This window comes from Melanostigma gelatinosum (assembly GCF_949748355.1).
Source record: "Melanostigma gelatinosum genome assembly, chromosome: 19".
NCBI lineage: Eukaryota > Metazoa > Chordata > Actinopteri > Perciformes > Zoarcidae > Melanostigma > Melanostigma gelatinosum.
This window is the reverse complement of record NC_136652.1, coordinates 531051-549104: the sequence shown is the minus strand read 5'-3', so window position 1 is coordinate 549104 and position 18054 is coordinate 531051. Positions and strand designations below refer to the sequence as shown.

Here is an 18054-nt window from a genome sequence, read left to right as displayed (position 1 = left end):
TTTGCTGCTCCACATATCTGGAACAAAGTCCCAGAAAGCTGCAGGTCTGCTGAGACCCTCAGCTCATTTAAATCAAGATTGAAGACTTTTCTGTTTGCTGCTGCCTTTAATTGAACCACATTCAATTAATATATTAATCAATTTCCTGCATTTCTGCATTTTACTATTGCATTTTATTTCTTACACTGTTCTTAATTGCTGTTAAATCTCCTTTTCGCCTTATGTTTTGATGCTTTTAATGGTTTTAAAAGGACTGCACAATATATCGCCATTTCCTCCGGGACCGAGTTCGTGCAAGGCGTACACTATAAAACGCAGATCGGCAGAGATCTTTTCCTGACGTGGTTTGTGTGCGAGTAATTGCAGAATTGCGGCAGTGTATGGTTGATTGCGTGCAGCGTAATGTCTCAGGGAGACATGTGAAAATTACCTTATCAAGACATCAAGTCTCCGGACACCAGGATTGTGGGTAGCGTCCAGTGAAAAAACATGATATCTCTGCTTAGAGTATCCTCGACGGAGTTTCTGTACGAGAGCGCAAATCTTGAGTTAACCGATGAATCGTTGATAACGGGCGAAGTTTAAAAGAAAGTAGCAGAGGACAGGTCCAGAGCAGAGGCCTTGGCTACTTCAATTATTGTTTTAATGTATGTTTTAAATCTCCTCTACTTTTTGTGAAAATTACCTTATCAAGACATCAAGTCTCCGGACACCAGGATTGTGGGTAGCGTCCAGTGAAAAAACATGATATCTCTGCTTAGAGTATCCTCGACGGAGTTTCTGTACGAGAGCGCAAATCTTGAGTTAACCGATGAATCGTTGATAACGGGCGAAGTTTAAAAGAAAGTAGCAGAGGACAGGTCCAGAGCAGAGGCCTTGGCTACTTCAATTATTGTTTCAATGTATGTTTTAAATCTCCTCTACTTTTTATGACTGAATTTGATTTCTTACACTGTTTCTTTAATTGTTTTTAAATCTCCTTTTCTTTTGCCTTATGTTTTGATGCTTTTAATGGTTTTATGTGAAGCACTTTGAATTACCTTGTTGTTGAAATGTGCTATACAAATAAACTTGCCTTGCCTTGCCTTGCCTTACACAAACGGGAGGTTACGTGACATGGAGGTAAGTTGACTGCTCTGTTTTGTCAAAATTATTGTAAATATAGCAGCACTTCACTTTCTTCTCATGTTGTTCGTGTCGTGGAGTCTCTTTTTAAGAACGACATGGAGGGCTGCTGTGTTGACATGTAGCCCCACTGTGGGCGAACGTTACATGCACCTGAGGCATCTATGTTAGCTAAGGTTAGCTACACATGTATGACACAATTTAAAACAAATCCTATGAGCTTGGTTCTCTCTGACCGAGGTAGGTACAGATGACGACACTGTATCTAAAAACGACATGCGTCTTATGACTACACTGGTCAGACACCGAAGTAAACCTTTACTACTTCTGCCACCTCTGCTTGAAACGTCCCTTATTTGTTCAAACGCACCACCTTGTGGCGGAAGCTGTGCAGTACACACACATACATGATAGTAGATAAATTGGCAATTATGAACGCAGGCTCTGGGAAAATACTTTAAATCAGTGTATTTTAGATCACATATATGCCTCGCATGGAAATTAACATGCATGTGCTACAACTCTATTATTTTTATTCATAGGTTCTTGTGTGTGCTAACAAGTACGAATCATGTAACAGTAAAAGGTACCCAAAATATTCAACATAAACACTATTGTAAGTAACATTATCAGTTGACCCCATACAAAGGCTTGTATCATTTGATACTTGATAATTAACAAAATTGTACCACTTGTGCCTTTATAATAAGCTCCAGAGAGTAAAATAGTGACACAAAACGCATTCAACTTACATTTAAACATGTCTGTGTGTTATGGAGGGGTTCTGTATATTTGTTAAATCATTCCATTGTTTAGTTTGTTGGCAATGACTGGCTTTTCTTGTTATACGATATGACTATATGGTCTGTGTATTTATAATAATCCAGTGTGGTCATAATTCCCTTTTCTACAGAATGGAACCTCTTCCACAAAGAGCTTTTGTTCAGGTATGTTGACCTCTCTCCTCAAAATGTAATTCATCTGTATATACACATATAAACATGTTTTGATACCACTGCTCTAATAAATTTCTATTTTGCTAAATTCCCTCTTACAGGAATCCATTAGCAGGCGGCTTTTATGCAGGGTCAGGGATCGGCTTTCTGCAGTAATCACAAGGGAGCCAATTGATTTTGATCACCTGCATATGGTTATCTCTCAGGAATTGCAGTTTCTTCGAGCAGGGGCAGTCTATATGGATATTCCTCAGTGTGTAGTAGATGGTTTACAAAATCTAAGTGAAGTGATCAAGTCTCACATTTCAAACAGCACTGTTGCTCCATTACTTGACAGTGTAGCTGTAGTTGAATGGAATGGTACTGTGGGTCGACCAAAATTTAGCATTAATACCCAAGTCCTTGAAAATCTTCTCAGCATGAACCTACCAATGACCACTCTGGCTACTGCCCATGGCATTTCAAGATCCACACTTTACAGGAGGATGAGGGAGCATAATCTCTCAGTCAGAAACACCTACTCTGATATATCAGACATTGTACTTGATCAAAAGGTGATATCTATCAAAGCCAGAATGCCTGATGCAGGATATCGGCTTGTAAAAGGGTCTCTACTGGCTATGGGATATCGTGTCACATGGAGTAGACTGAAGCTGTACATGCAGCGTGTCGATGCCGCTGGCATTATTTCAAGAATGGTCCAGTTGACATGCATTGCCAGACGGACATACTCTGTTCCAGCTCCATTGTCTCTTGTCCACATTGACACCAATCACAAGTTGATCAGGTATTGTTTTAAAATTAATTACCATACACATTTATTTTAATCAAGGATTTTATATCACTGTTATAATGTCAAATCTTCAGAAAATTTGAAGGTACAACATAGTGATTTTTGGGGGTATTGATGGCTTTTCCAGGAAGGTAAGCCTGATCTGTTTTCTATAACTATTCTTTACATGATCACATCTTGTTTATATTATCAGTCTTGCTCAGAATATAACCCAAGTCATCTTTAAATCCTATTCCTGAACAGATTTTCTACCTTAATGCAGCTCGGAATAACAAAGCAGAGACTGCTCTAGGATTTTTCATGGATGGTGTGCAGAAGCATGGATGGCCATCAAGGCAAGGACCTTCTCTTTCATACCAGGCGTAAATAGTTTAGCCATCCAACCCTTGTCACACTACTCTGTTTGTCTCATTTAGAGTCCGAGCTGATCAAGGGGTGGAAAATGTAGACATTGCGAGATGCATGTTTACTGTGAGAGGAACCGGTCGTGGCAGCTTTATTGCTGGCAAAAGTGTCCACAACCAAAGGTAAAAATTGTATGTATTACTATAAATGTTTACATTATATAAAACATGAATATCAAATGTAGCCACTTCATCATGTAATTTGCTTCCAGAGTGGAACGCCTTTGGAGAGATGTTTGGAATGCTGTAACATCTCAGTACTACAACTTGCTTCACATCTTAGAGGAAGATGGCTTCATTGACCTTTCAAATGCGGTTCACCTCTTCTGTGTGGGGTACGTCTTCATTCCCCGTCTACAACAAGATCTGCAAAATTTTGTGGAGACCTGGAATTACCACCCCTTAAGCACAGAGGGAAACTTGTCCCCGAATCAGCTTTGGAGGATTGGAACGCTACAAGTACCTGTGCCAGAGCCAGATCTGCAGGAGGTACTGTGTGTACTATACATTTAGCACAAGAACAAAGAAATGCAATTTAAAGTATGGTATTCATTAATTTGCTATATTACTCGAACCTAAATTAATAAATATTAACATTAGATCGTCTACAGTATGTGTATAAACGAGGCAATGGCTATATTCGTAATTAATGTATGTGTTTGGTCCATCTCAGATCCTGCAAGCAGAACACTTGCATGATGAGGAACCTGATCCAGAGCATGGGGTCACTGTAGCAGAGATGCCGTGCCCCTTGTCAGCTGAAGGTCTTGCTGCAGTGCAGCAAGTAAACCCCACCGTCGATTCCTCTTCTTTTGGACGGGACATCTATATGCATGTCCTTCAACTGGCCTCATTTTTTGGATGAAGTTTGATTGATATACTTGATGCACATCTCATGTGCTTATTCTAAAACCAGTATGCACGTTTAACTGATCACAAATAAAGCACAGTAAATAGATACTTATGTGTTTATTTTGCTCACTCACATTATAACAAGGTGGCATAAATAGCTGCAGTATAAAATGATTCTGGAACATTTTGTTTGTTTCACTAAAGAATAGAAAACATAAAGAACAAGCACAAGTGAAACACAACACAGAACCATGCTCTTGCCAACAACTATTGAACACATTTATCACACTATCAAATCCTGCACCATACTTAATGGCAGTTTGCAGGAGTGTTTTAAAAGATTCATAATCTTTAATGTGGGCTACTGGGAATGTGATGGTGTCTGTGCAAGCACTGACACTTGGGTAACACACAGTGTGGTTAGGCATGGCGTTCAGACACCAATGATCAAATTTCACTGTGAGTTTGAATGTTTGCCGATCTTCCAAAAGCAGATGTCTGTGAGCTTGACCAGTCATCCACTGCATGACTGAGGATACAGTCAAAGCCTCTCCTGCAGTGTCGCCATCAGTTTGTGCATCTTGAAGAGAAATACAAAGTGTAGACCAGAATAAATCTCTCCAGTCATTTTATATGCAAACAGTTAAATATGATGCTCATTAAGACAGTATAGAATTAGGGTGGAAATCTAAACTTTCAATCACAAATAATTATTTTAAATGAATGGTTGGACATACCGTCAAGTTCTAGGAGGAAATCTTGGAAGTGCTCCAAGATTTTTGATTCCTTCACTTGCTTACTTGAACCACTTACACTCAACTCCGGGGCCAGATGGGACATGATGTAATGTGAGTCCACCTACATTTCAAACATAGTGATACACAATGAGATTTCTCAAAACTTAGCTAGTTAAGAAGCAGAAAGGAAGTTATGGAAATACTATGTAGTACAACTAGTACAACACTCAAAGCAATACTCGTGCATACTGAGTCGTCGTCTCTGAAGATGAAGAGACTGCGAGACTCTTCTGGCTTTGTCTGCATCACTTTGATGAGGTCACACACTTTCAGGCCCTCACGCAGTTGCTGAAGCATGGGCATGCGCTTAGTCTTCACATGAAGTCGAATCGCCCTGAATACAGAAAAAATGATTTAAAGGGAAATAATCTCCAAGTCAAGCTGTCCAGGTGTAGTAGTTAAGACTTTCGGGCAGCAGGCTGAGGAAAATGGCCTTGAACAAGGCTTTGCTACTACATGTAGACAACGGTATACATTTCCTTTTAACCCTACATGGACATGTCAGTAAAATACATTTTGAGCATTGTAATTGGAGTGCCTTGGCCTCTAGCTCATTTCTCTTTACTCAAAATAAATGTTTCACATTGAAGCCAAAGAGCACCCTAGAAACAATAACCGATTAGCATTATCCTAAAATTTCTCAAAGAAAAAATAAAACACAAGGCCTATGATTATCTGAGGCCACACTACAATGTGTTACATCAGCAGTAATATTTGATATTGTGTGAATACCTTAATATGTTTTCTTTATGCTCCATGTCAACTTTGCCTGTGTAGCCACAATCCAGAATGGCTTGGATGTGAGGAGTCATGTCAGAAGCATCTTCAATCTTAAATAATCATACCAAAAATATTAAATTGTACTTTAATGCTTTGCATTCACAACACATTATACAATTTCACAGGATACCACAGTCCATGGTTTACAGCTGAATAGACCAACATGAAATTGTTGCATCATTCATCCTGTAAAGTGCCTTAATACAATATTAACTGTTTTGGGCATTATATAAACAAGTAATTAAAACATTGTGTTGTGATGAAATTAATCTGTGTATATTTTGCTAAAAAAATTCAACTTACCATTGTTATTAATGGTGATAAAGTAGAGTCATGGACGCCCTTAGATGAAAGGTTCTCAGAGAAAAGGTAGTCATAGCACCATTCTTGCATAAAACGTGGTGCTGGTCCTCCTTGAGCTATGCTGACAGCAAATACTTCACCAGCTGTCCTACAAACAGGAACAGAGGGTTTAAAATACTCAACATCAGTGCAGGGGGAGACCTCTGCTCAATTTTGTAATCATTAGGGGGAATACCTAAATAACCCTTCATCCAAATCATTCAAGGAATACTTTGGCATCTTCCCCCTTTCACTTTCTCCTTCAAAAAGTCGTTTCTCGATCCCAGCCACCATTGCTAAAATACAAAACAAAACAATCAAAAGCATTACACAAGCCGAATTTTGTAGATTGTCAAAAACGTAATTGAGCTCATACATTGACAGTGCATTATTGTACATATGTTGGTAGCATCTTCAGCTGAATGGTTCTTCAATTAATTTCCCCCTGGGGCAAATAAACTTATAATGCTCAACTACTCACTTGACAGAAACTCCTTCTTCAGGGCCCCCGTATCAATCCCTGCTTCTCCCAGGAATGTGATCCTCAAGGGATTCACAGGACTGCCATTTTTTTGACGCTTCCATAACTTCAGACCTCTTTCCACCATGTTGTCTCTGGATACACAAATCTCAAACGTCTTGCTGGAGTCCACCTGTGATCTTACCCACTTGATAACATCTTCCTCGCTGTAAAAAGTTTAAAATCTTGAAATTAGCCTCACATTGGAATGTATTTAATACCAACATATAAATACAGTACATTTCATAATAAATGAATATACCATGAAATAATTTACCATGAAATAAGATCCATATCAGTATGACGTGTGTCTCTTTGACAGGTTCTGTCCTCACTACTATCAGAATAAAGGCAATAGTTATTCATCTTCACACACAAATCTTGCATGATAACACTGCCATCAATGGGTGTGTAAACCAGACTTTTGCATCTTGCCATCTATGTCTAAATATAGTAAATGCAATAAATCTACATGACACAAACCAATTTATATGGCTTATCTTCACAGTATGAAAAATTGTCAAACCAGTCCAAAACAATTACCGTTGTCCACAACAGCTTGCATGTGCCTCGATGTCTGAGACAAGAAAGACATGGGTGCATATCGGGCATTGGACCTCTTCTTCCTACATGCGGACATATGAAATACGGACTTATACCAAAGTTATGGGCAATAACTGTAACATCAAAGATGGCTAATCTTAACTTTTTTTTAAACTACTCTACCTTCTGAGGGCAGTGGTCTTCACTGGATGATGAAGCAGATCCAGCAGATATTGAAACAGGTCCAGATGTCACTTCCTCAACAAACACCAAATCTTCATCCTGAATGTGAAATAGTGCAGGCACGTTTACAATTCTAGTTGTATCAAGTCTGTTAACTTTTATCAAGGACTAAAGTTCTACTGGTATTTAGTCTTGTGGATCAATCAGATGGTTAAATATCATTAAAATGCACAATTCATGTTTGGCAACATATTCAATAATTTGTTGACAGCTTTTAAATACGATATATTAAACAGAACATTTTACTTGTTCCTAAAATTACAATCTGTACTTATTTTGATCATCCTTAACCCTAAACTGTAAGGCAATTCACCTCTGTTTCAGGGCGTGAGTGAAGACAGTCATTGACATGGAGTGCCAGCATCTGCAGAGGCATCTCTATTTTGCACTGTTTGCAGCTGGCTTTCGGCATCAGTGCAAACTCTGGTGCACTTGCAGGAAGAGGTGTTAGATCTAGTTCATCTTGGAGAGGAACAACATAGAACATGGTCTTTCCTGCAGCAGAGGAACATCTCAGTACGGACCCAGTGTAGCCCTCAGCCTCCAGAGGAACAGCAGAGAGTTTTCTCCTTCCATTTCCACCTGTGAAAACACAAACAAATGAAAACGACTGATTTTGGGGATGACCCCAAAACATGATGTATTCCTCCTCTTTTGGTTGTAGGTACAATAAACATAAAATATGTTTCAATTTAAGTACAGTAATTATTAACCTGTTGCTTTGTAAAGTAGCCATCTGTCCTCGAGATGTGCCATCTTTGGAAAGTTGTTTTTTAGTAGACTGGACAACTACATTGAAGGATTCAGCAGGCTGTTTGCACTGAACAGATGGCTGTCAACTGCATGTGCTGACCATTCAGTACATTTTATCAACAATTTCTACCTTTTCTGGGAGCGCAGACATCTTTTTGCAGCGCATGGAATTTGCCTGAACACGTCAGGGGTAAAACTGTTTACCTCTAACCTATTTTTCTCCCTGCGTCACCCGTCTGTCCCTACTGCCAAGGACAAGATACAAGAGGAGTCTAAACAAGAGATAACCACACAGCATCGCCATGGAGACCTTACGGGAAGGATGCCCCCGCCTAACGACAGTCAAAAGGAGGAGTCTCCAACCTCATCATCAGGGACCGCCTTCGCCTCCGATCTCCCACTTTCCACACCCTTCCCAGACGAGGAGTCGTTACCTCCCTCCCCAGCACCTACTTCCACCCCCCAAATTCCATCCAGGTCCCTTTCCTCTCTCACACTCTCCCCATCCTCCCCCCACCTGGAGTTCACTGACCACATGGAAAAGCTGGTCATTGCTGGGACCAAACACACTCCTCGCCACACTCCTCGACGGTTCCACAACCATCTTCTGTCTCCCCTACATGATAACGGAAATAATTGATATCTTCTGGGTCCAGGCTACAAGGCTAATGACACCAATGACTCTCTCCAGGAAAAGTCGGGGCCCTGTATGCAGCTAGCCGCTTCAATTCCTGTCCTGCAAGTTTATAGAAAAAGAAAGGTGAGGCTGCGAAGAAACAATAGTAAACATGCTAACTTATCAAACTTAGCATACATTCCTCGTCAGCCTGTCCAAATAAATTGGGCAAAGAAAGCTTTAACCACATTAAACTTAGCTTTATTAAATGTCAGGTCTCTGTCAGGAAAAACATTTTTAATCAATGATTTTATTGTTGGGCACAAACTGGACATTTTGTTTTTAAATGAAACTTGGTTAAATCAAGATAACAGTGCAGCTGTTCTTATTGAATCAACACCTCCCAACTTCAGTTTCATGAGCGAAACAAGAGCGCATAAGAAAGGAGGTGGAGTTGCTATTTTATTTAATGATTCTCTTCAATGCAAGCAGATGTCCTTTGGTCATTTTGGTTCTTTTGAATATGTGGCTCTGAATTCCACTCAAGCTTTATTCCTAAACATTTACAGACCGCCTAAATACTGTGCAACCTTCTTTGATGAGTTTACTGAACTGCTGTCTGTAATCTGTATTGATTTTGACTGTGTTGTTATTGTTGGTGATTTTAATATCCATGTTGATAATCCCCAGGACAGAGATTATATAGAACTATGTGGTGTCCTTGATAACTATGATCTGACTCAGCATGTGACAGGACCCACCCACAACAAGGGGCACACTCTGGACCTAATCATCACCAAAGGTGTAAACATTTCCAAGGTTGCTGTGACTGATGTTGCACTCTCTGATCATTTCTGTGTTTTCTTTGAGAGTGCAATCTCCTTGCACACAAATGTCCAAACCAAGGTTGTGACAAAGCGTTACATCTCTGAAAACACCAGTGAACTATTTATTCAGAAGTTCTCCTCCACACCAGCCCTCTCTTGCTTCTCAGTCAATGAGCTTGTAGATGGCTTCAATTTTAAAGTTAAAAATATTATTGATGCCATTGCACCCACTAAAGTGAAGGTTGTCTCGGTTAAGCAAAGATCTCCTTGGAGAAATGCTACGCTGGTCAAAATAGAGAAACGAGAGTGTCGGAAAGCTGAGCGCAGGTGGCGAAAAACGAATCTCCAGGTTCACTGTGACATCTATAAAGAGAGACTTCGCAATTATAATTTGGAACTTAGAAATGCAAGGCAGTCATTCTTCTCTGACATCATAACCAAAAACAAGAACAATACACGCGCCTTATTTGCTACCGTCGACAGGCTAACAAACCCTCCAGTGTCGGTAGCTGCTGAGCTCCAATCCACCTGGGCATGCAATCAATTTGCCTCCTTTTTTACTGACAAAATTCAGAAAATTAGACAAGCAGTCAGTGCCTCCACACCAACCACAGGATATGTGTTGTCCCGATCTCTGAATAACATCCATTCAAATATCATGACACAATTTCATTCAATCGACCGTAGAAGCCTAGAAGACATTATACAACATCTGAAGTCATCCTCCTGCTGCTTGGATATTCTACCAACACACTTTTTCAAAAATATTTCAAACTGCATGACCACTGATCTCTTACATATTGTAAACACATCCCTTCTCTCAGGTGTCTTCCCACAAGCCCTAAAAACTGCAGTTATTAAACCGCTCCTAAAGAAGGCTAGTTTAGACTCCGCAACGATGAAAAATTATAGGCCAATATCAAACCTCCCATTTTTAAGTAAAATAATTGAAAAGCGGTTTTCCAACAGCTGACCAACTTCTTGGCCGTAAATAACTGCTTTGATGTTTTCCAGTCAGGCTTTCGACAGCACCACAGCACTGAAACTGCTCTTGTTAAGGTTTTCAACGACATCCACTTAAACATAGACAATGGCAGAAGTTCAGTCTTAGTGTTACTGGATCTCAGTGCTGCATTCGACACGGTCGACCATGCCATACTCCTAGAAAGACTAAACATCTGGGTGGGACTCTCTGGCACAGCACTTAACTGGTTTGAATCCTACTTGAAGGACCGAGAATACTTTGTGTCTGTGGCTGATTACACATCAGAGCTGACTAAAATGACATGTGGTGTTCCCCAAGGTTCAATACTGGGGCCTCTTCTGTTCAACATCTACATGCTTCCACTAGCTCAGATTATGGAAAGCAACAAAGTGTGTTATCATAATTATGCAGACGACACACAAATCTACATAACTATGTCACCAGGGGACTATAATCCCATACAAGGGCTGGGTAACTGCATTGAACAAATCAACATCTGGATGTGCCAGAATTTTCTTCAATTAAACAAAGATAAAACAGAAGTAATTGTTTTTGGTACCAAGGATGAACAATTGAAAATCACCGCTCAGCTTCAGTCACTGATGTTAAAACCCACAAACCAAGCCAGAAATCTAGGTGTAGTTATGGATTCAGACCTCAACCTGAACAGCCATATCAAGACAATTACAAAATCAGCCTACTATCGCCTGAAGAATATATCAAGGATTAGAGGACTTATGTCTCAACAGGATTTGGAAAAACTTGTCCACGCATTTATCTTCAGCAGACTGGACTACTGTAATGGTGTGTTTACAGGTCTCTGTAAAAAGTCCGTCAGAAAGCTGCAGCTGATTCAGAACGCTGCAGCTCGAGTCCTCACTAAGACCAGGAGGGTGGATCATATCACCCCAGTTCTGATGTCTTTGCACTGGCTTCCTGTCCAACAAAGAATTGACTTTAAAATCCTACTGTTGGTTTACAAAGCACTGAATGGTTTAGGGCCAAAATACATCTCTGATCTGCTGCTACCTTACGAACCATCCCGACCCCTCAGGTCGTCTGGGACCGGTCTACTATCTGTTCCCAGAGTCAGAACTAAACATGGAGAAGCAGCGTTCAGTTTTTCTGCTCCACATATCTGGAACAAAGTCCCAGAAAGCTGCAGGTCTGCTGAGACCCTCAGCTCATTTAAATCAAGATTGAAGACTTTTCTGTTTGCTGCTGCCTTTAATTGAACCACATTCAATTAATATATTAATCAATTTCCTGCATTTCACTACTGCATTTTATTTCTTACACTGTTCTTAATTGCTGTTAAATCTCCTTTTCTTTTGCCTTATGTTTTGATGCTTTTAATGGTTTTAAAAGGACTGCACAATATATCGCCATTTCCTCCGGGACCGAGTTCGTGCAAGGCGTACACTATAAAACGCAGATTGGCAGAGATCTTTTCCAGACGTGGTTTGTGTGCAAGTAATTGCAGAATTGCGGCAGTGTATGGTTGATTGCGTGCAGCGCAATGTCTCAGGGAGACATCGATTCAAATTTAGAAAGTGTACAATATGTCGCCATTTCCTCCGGGACCGAGTTCGTGCAAGGCATACACTATAAAACGCAGATCGGCAGAGATCTTTTCCAGACGTGGTTTGTGTGCGAGTAATTGCAGAATTGCGGCAGTGTATGGTTGATTGCGTGCAGCGCAATGTCTCAGGGAGACATCGATTCAAATTTAGAAAGTGTACAATATGTCGCCATTTCCTCCGGGACCGAGTTCGTGCAAGGCGTACACTATAAAACGCAGATCGGCAGAGATCTTTTCCAGACGTGGTTTGTGTGCGAGTAATTGCAGAATTGCGGCAGTGTATGGTTGATTGCGTGCAGCGTAATGTCTCAGGGAGACATCAATTATTGTTTCAATGTATGTTTTAAATCTCCTTTACTTTTTACGACTGAATTTTATTTCTTACACTGTTTCTTTAATTGTTTTTAAATCTCCTTTTCTTTTGCCTTATGTTTTGATGCTTTTAATGGTTTTATGTGAAGCACTTTGAATTACCTTGTTGTTGAAATGTGCTATACAAATAAACTTGCCTTGCCTTGCCTTACATTAAAATAAAAACAATTTGGGACAGTTTTATCATGTGAAAAACATTAGACAAAATTCTTACTCTTGACAACACATTCGGCATTGTGCCTGCTTCAGCCTATAAAATACCTCTGCATGTGTAAAGTCAGATGTCACTGACAAAGTCCTCTTTCCCAAGCCTGCCTGCATGAACGTCACCTCATCCGCTGAGGTCGGAGTCATTTCAAGTTTTGATGCCACTAAAAAAAAAATCAGCTCAAAAGGCTTCCACATTTTCAAAACCTTTGCAGGCATGTGACCTCTGGTTTGAAGTCGTTTCTTGCCCCTAAAGAATCCAGGGAAGGACCTGTATGATTTTAGAAGAATAATATTACTTTTGAATTATTATACTTCTCAACCAAGCGCACCACATCCAAGTATTCCAGAGTAAAGAACACAACAGTTGCCCTTAACCAGATAACTTTCTAAAAAGCTCAACAGAACTGATTTGGGTAAATAAAGGCATAATTAATGTTATATGACAGTTGCGTAATTGTACTGCTGCCATCATGGTATAAGACAGACTAATGACACATTTAACTGGCTCATTGACATGAGTGCATGCTTGTCTACCTGGCCATTTCAGTTTGCACTGACGATCTCTCCATAACCTGACTCTGTCCCTGCCTTTGTCCCTGAGGTTCTTCAGGTATGGCCCTTGAAATCAGGGACATGTTAAGAATGAAGATCGAGTTAACAGACTGAGATCGAGGCATTTAGCTCAATTCAAGCAATAACATTTATTTGTGACAGAAGTATTATGTCCAGCAGTTAAACGTGCACGGACCCTAGCAAAAGCAAAGAGTGCAAAAGTGAAACCTAAAAGTGCTTATACAGAGTAAGCAGGCGTGTCCATCTGGTTCTCCTTGTGGAGCCATTGGTCAAAATCAAAGCAGAGGCGGATTTGTTTCTAGCATTCAAATGGCCTGATGGAGCTCTGGACAGCTTCATCCACACTGGCTCACGTCCGAAACCTGCCTTCTCTGGAACGTCAGTGTGTGTGAAATGTTGATCTACAGCATATTGTTAACACTTAAGGTGAAGAAAATGAAAGGAGTGCAGTTCTAAACTATTTCGAAGTCTCTGTGTGAATAGATAAAAAGAGCTCTTCTCTTACTCTAGGATGGCAGTTTCTGCCCTAATCTGGTGGTTTAAGCAAGCGTTACTTTCAGGGCCACTGTATCTGTTCCTATCGTACGAACGGGTGACGGAATGCCCCATTCGGCGTTTTTGACCTACTTACAGTGACCTCACAACTCCGCAATATAAGCTTTACAAGTATAGCGCATATTATTTAACAGTGAATGAATATATTTTATTTACAAATCCCCCTTTTCACACCTGCTAGGTGTGAACTTCTATGTTTTGGAACTACTCATTCAATGGCTGTAACTCGAGGTTTAGGTCCCTATCATCTGAATCGTCTGGATCAGAAGTTGGTGGGGTGCTATGTCTAGTTCGGGTGTGTGTCTGATTCGGGGATGGAGAGGGAAGAGGGGCAGTTGAATTAGATGGGTGCTGGTGTGTCTGATACTTGGTTTCTAATCCCCAGATCAGTAAGGCAACTAGTATGCCCATACCCACCCCCATTATAGTTTTCTTCCCACATCCCACCCCTTTCCAGGTGAAGCGCTGCCGACCTCGGTCGGCGGGGTTTGCATGAGGGTCCCCTAGACAGCGTCTAAGTTCCCGATGCATTTTCCAAATTAGTGCGAATTTCTCCCAGTGTTCTGGTTGGTACCGGTGCTGGGACACAATGTGTCAGGTGGTGCCAAGGGGCGCCTGATTTGCCCTTGACCTGGACCGAGTGTGAAGTAACCTCCTTCACCTCCTACGGCCCAGTCCACCTGGGGTCAGTCCACTTGCACTTGTGAACCTTGACCCAATCACCTACTTGTATCTGCTTTCCAGCTGCCGCTGCTTCAGGTACTGCTCGAGTCCTCTCGATCTGTTTGAAGAGAGCTTCAGTAAGAGAAGTTAGGGCACTCATATAGTCAGACATTTCAATCTGCTGTACATCCAGAGGTGGCATATGACCTCCATCTCTGGGTGGACCTGGCATCGGCTGGCCAGTCATGATCTCGTGTGGGGAGAGATGTGTTTCTCCCCCTTTTCCGGACCTCATGGCCATAAGGGCCAGGGGCAGGGCCTCAACCCATGTTAATTTGGAGCCCGCGCAAACTTTGGCAATTTTGGCCTTAAGAGTCTGATTCGCTCGTTCCACCAGGCCCTGAGATTGCGGGTGATAGACTGACCCGAATCGGTGTGTGATTCCCAGAAATTGCTCTACCTGTGCGAGCATGGTGTTGCTAAAGTGTGATCCGTTATCAGAGCGGATGCAACTCGGCACTCCGTAACGGGGAATCAGTTCTGTCTGCAGCCACTTTACAACTGTCTGCGCGTCTTCTCTCTTGGTGGGAATTGCTTCCACCCATCTTGAAAATCTGTCTACCATTACCAAGATGTACCTCTTTCCCTGCACTCTGTTCTCTGGTCCCATATCTGTATAATCTATGCTGATGTCTTGGAAACAGGCAGAGGGCACGGGATAAGATCCCATCGGTGTCTTGAATGGTTTTCTTGGGTTGTATTTTCCACAAATTTGACATTCATCGCAGAAGAGGAAAGATATCGCTTCCATGTGCGGATGCCACCATAGTTGTTTTAAATTGTCCAATGTCCGTTTCTTTCCCTCGTGTGTAGGTCCGTGGGCCCCTGGTAGGAGTGCTGCACACAGTTCTGCTGAGGCAACCACTCTGCCGTCGTGGGCTCTCCACAGACCTTCTTTGTCTTTTGAGGCTCCTTTCCTTGTCCATTCGGACCATTCATAAGGTCCTGCTTTCTTTTGATGATCTTTGATGTGTTCGATGGTAAGCTCAGGTGGGCCGGATGTTGGCTTCATAACCATTTGGCGAGGTGTGTAGCCTCCAGTTTTCTTGGCTGCTCTGTCTGCCGCGTCATTACCGGCGCTGATTCGTGATCTGATTGTGTCATGTCCTTTGCATTTCATGATGGCCACACCCTTTGGTAGTTGGATTGCTTCTACCAGCCTTCTCATAGCTGCTTCGTGTTTTATGGGGTGGTCATTTGAAGTGGTGAAGTTGCGTCTTCGCCATACAGGGCCATCGATGTGGGCCGCTCCATGGGCGTAAGCCGAATCTGTGAAGATATTTACAATTTTGTCCGTGCTCCACTTCAGAGCCTGAATCAGTGCTTCCACTTCCGCTAGTTGTGCTGAAGCGGGTTGTGGCAGAATCCCTGACTCCACTGTTTGGTGATAGCCATCACTCTTCTGTTCGACCACTGCATAGGATGCAATGTTCCCTTCTTCTCCTTTGTAGCAGCAACCATCCGTGTAGAGCCAGGCCTCAGCTGTGAGGTGGGGAGTGTTTTGGAGATCCGGTCTCAATTTGTTTTCTTGTACTGCAACTTCCTCGCACACATGTGGTTGTCCATCCGTAAAGTTAGCCGACATATTTCTTGTGGCTGGCACAAAGGTGATGTGTGGCATGGTGCAAGTGTGTTGAATCTTTGTTTTCCTTGCGGCACTGAACGTGAATTCTTTACTCATCAGAAACGCTGCCACGCCATGGTGCGTGTGTACTTCCAGTGGATGGCCCATGACAATATGAGAAGTTTTTTCAATTGCTTTTGCCACTGCTGCAACATATCGTGCGCACGTGGATTGACCATTTTCCACCGCGTCCAGTTTTGATGAATGATACATCAGTACCTGTCTTTCACCCCCCTTTTTCTGGAAGAGTACAGCATTGAGTAGGCTGTCTCTTTCAGAAACATCAAGGTGGAACGGTAGGGAGTAGTCTGGGGACATGATTGCAGTGGATGTGGTCCAGGGGAGTTTTGTACGGGAAAAGCTAAGTGATTTTTGGTTTGAGAATGTTGAACCAATATTGGATGGCAGGGGTCTGGGGGCCAGTTTGAAGACAGCGTAGCCAGAAAACTTCTTCGACTGTGGGGGACACTGTCTCTGTAACGGGAGCAAGGGAGAGAATGCGTACTGGCATGGACAACGTACTAGTTGGTGGGTTGGACGAGACATGTACACCCTCTTGGTTCATCCAGATGCTCAGATTGAGGCGAGTCATCAGATCGCGTCCTAACAGGTTGACTGGGCAATTTGGAGCAGAGAGAAAGCTGTGCGTCAGGGTTGCATCTTGAAATGTGATGGGGAGAGGGGTGGTGTCCATCATGTTTCTCATCGCTCGCTCTGTTGAGGTGGAGCTTGTGTCGATGGTGCACCCTTCATCCAGGGACATCTGGAATGTTCCTGAGAGCAGTCCTCCCTTTACTGTTCTCACCGGTGCTTGTATGAATGGATTATTATGGGAGTATGGGGGAGGAACCGGAGGAAGTGCTGGATACAGGCTAGTTGACGGTGGGGGAGGAACCGGAGGAAGTGCTGGATACAGGCTAGTTGAGGGTGGGGGAGGAACCGGGGCCAGAGATGTTTGGCTCGTTTCCTGTGCAGCCTTTTCCAGACCTACCGGGGCTTGAGTGGTAGGGGTGACGTCCAGGGGGTTGATGTTGAGTGACAGACGGGACCAGGTTTTTTCTTTTCCGGTTGGCATGTCCACCTGCATCCGATCTGTCATGGCCATCCCTAGTGCCATCATTGCCACTCGCTGTTCCTCTTCTCTGTCTTTGCGGGCTTGCTTCAGTGGGTTAGCGAACCCCCATCGCTTGGTTTGATTTGTCATTTGATTTCTCTCTGCAGTCTGTGCTTGAGCCACTCGTTTTGTCAAATCGTTGGTGAAGAGCCGAAGGTTGTTGACTGATGGAGGTAGTGGACTGGCCGCCTTCCACCATCCCTCCTCTTGCCATCGTTTCATGCATTTATCCCAATGTGTCACGTCTCTTTTCCATGCAGTCCTGCCTCCAGTCTCTGTTACTGTTTTTTTCAGTTTTGCACGCAGTACTTCTGAGTAGCCACCAGATGGAGCCACAGCTCCAGCCATGTCTTCTTGTGTTCTTCGTCTTCTTTCTCTTTTTTTTTTTTTTTTTCAAATCAAGTTTTTTTATTATTTTTTTTAAATCAATTCCAATCTTCTTTTTTTTTTTTTTTTTCAAAATTCTTTTTTCTTCTTTTTTTTCAAATTTCAAATTTCAAATTTCAAATTTCAAATTCCAAATTTTTCAATATAAAATGTTTGGATGCAGTACTCCCGAATGTCCACCAGATGGAGCCAAAGCTCCTGTCGAATGTTCTTCTTGCAGTTCCTGAAGTACCCACAGAGGGAGCCAAAACTCCTGTCAAATGTTCTTCTTGCAGTTCCTGAAGTACCAACAGAGGGAGCCAAAGCTTCTCCCAAATTTTCTTCTGCAGTTCCTGTAGTGCTACCAGAGGGAGCCAAAGCTTCTCCCAAATTTTATTG

At 42.2% G+C, this 18054-nt stretch overlaps 1 long non-coding RNA gene across 1 annotated transcript; it reads left to right on the top strand.

The window, feature by feature from the left end:
• Positions 1–3213: 3213 nt before the first annotated feature.
• LOC306793148 lies at positions 3214–4078 on the top strand. Its single transcript, XR_013772866.1, has 3 exons — positions 3214–3401; positions 3491–3767; positions 3952–4078. It is a non-coding gene; the product is annotated as an uncharacterized lncRNA (long non-coding RNA).
• Positions 4079–18054: the final 13976 nt, after the last annotated feature.